We start from the raw sequence: 2095 nt of genomic DNA, 5'->3' as shown, positions 1-2095 counted from the left end.
TTTCTGGGAGCATGGGCACATTTCCAGGGGCTACACCCCTGAAGGAAGTATCTTTTCCTCCCACAGGAATATTAACTGCTTGTAAGTTCTCAGGGAGGGCTGGGACTTCACAAACATCCTCCTCCATGACAGAATGTCGATGGAATGAATTCTGTGCACGTAATCACAGCCCGCTGTGGAGAGTCAGACCATGCTCACGCCCGCGTCCTACAACACGCTGCCTTTCCTGCTTTTCTCTGGCTCCTACATTCTTTCTGTTCCCACATCCCCGGTGTTTCAGAAGCCTTGGAAGAGCAGAGTGTCCCCTCAGCGGTCACTTGTGGCATGCTGGGGCTGTGCATTTAATGAAGTCCTAGAAGGTTTAGCACTAGATGGAAAGGCTCCCCTCTCTGCTGCCCTCAGAGCTGGGCTCCCACTTCACAGTCAGTCCAGACCTCACTTTACTGAGCTTGGGGGCGATGGGACCACCGTAAACAGGGCTGCCAGAGGTGGCTCCTGCGTGGTGGGAGACCGCTTAGGAGTCGTGATTTCTGGGCTCTGCTGGGGACGACAGTCAGGCTCAATCACAAGTACTGACTGTCTGCTGTGGGCTAGGATAGAGCCAGATAATTATTCACGCACCCATCATGTATTTATGGAGTGCCTACTGATTGCAGGGCTCTGTTCTGGGCTCTCTCTATATATATCCGCGTGATAAAAGTTAGGATGCAGAGGGGCAAGACAGGGACTCTGGAGAAGCAGCGTGACTTCCCCTACACCACGCAGTGGCTGAGTGAGTGTGGATGTTCTGATTCTGAGTCTTCCAGGCTTACCAACCTACCAAGAGGGGTAGGGGAAGCAAGCTGGGAGAGGGGCCTGAACAACCGTGTTGACTGTGTGTTTGTGTTTATGTAAGAACGAAAGCTTCTTCCTGTCAGGATGTACTATAAACAAAACAAGGGAAGCTGGGAGGAATGTTTGCGGTGCATAATAGACAAAGTTAATATTTTTATACACTTTCACAAATCAGTAAGAATTACACTCCAAAAATAAAACAGGGAAGGGTATTAGTATGTGATACGCATGGATAAAGTAGAAGAGACCAAAAATACGAAGAACCATAAACTCACTAGTGATAGAAGAAAACGCTAACTAGAATAATGAGCGTTCCTTCCCCTTTATCAAATGGGCACCTGTTCAAAGGACGAGACTCATGCTGATGGAGCACAGAGCAGCATCTTTCAGACAAGCTTCAGCAACCAATTTTAGGATGTTCTTAAATAGATCGATTCTTCTACTTTTTTTAAAATAACATAGATTTGAAAAGCTTTATAACTTTTGGTTTTTTTAACCATATTAACAGCGTCTTCCAGTTTTTCTAGAGTAAATGAATATGTATCCTTTTTATAATTAACAATATACATATATTCATTTTTTTAAAAAAAAGACTACAAAAATAGAAAAGAAAATGAAGGAGATGTTTATTGGTTTCACACGTATCAGAATAAAGGCTCTCAACTCAGTAGGGGGCAGAGTTTATCATCTGCAGTTTCCAAAGTATCACATCGCCCTTCCTCTGTGTGTCCTTGACTGTTCCTCTGTGTCTGTCAGTCTTTCAGCTCCTGGGTGGAGTCCCACCATCAAAGCCTAGAGTCCTGTGCCCGGGCCATGCAGGGCTCATTCCGTCATTGTTCATGCCTTCCCTGGCTACATGACTCTACCTAGCTGTATTCCCTGGTACCTTGGGGTGACTTAGATGTAGTGATACAAGGCCCATCCCCCGCCAGCCTAGCAAGGCTGTTGCCATGTGACTTACAATGATTTAGTGTAGAGAACTACCGACCTCAGACTGCATCTAGCCATTGTTCTGTGCCCAGGCCTCAGTGGTGGAACAGAAGGTAGGCTTGCTGAGATCAGTGTATTTGACTTCCAGTGCTTCAAGCACAAAGGATCAATGTGTGTGTGTGTGTGTGTGTGTGTGTGTGTGTGTGTGTGTGTTTAGTTAGGTTAGTGGATAACTTGCAGAAGTTGGTTCTGTCCTTCCACCATGGAATGTGTGTGTGTGTTTAGGTTAGTGAATAATTAGCAGAAGTTGGTTCTGTCCTTCCACCATGGA

Source organism: Microtus ochrogaster, chromosome 10, assembly GCF_000317375.1.
Source record: "Microtus ochrogaster isolate Prairie Vole_2 chromosome 10, MicOch1.0, whole genome shotgun sequence".
Taxonomy (NCBI): domain Eukaryota; kingdom Metazoa; phylum Chordata; class Mammalia; order Rodentia; family Cricetidae; genus Microtus; species Microtus ochrogaster.
This window is presented reverse-complemented; position numbering follows the sequence as displayed.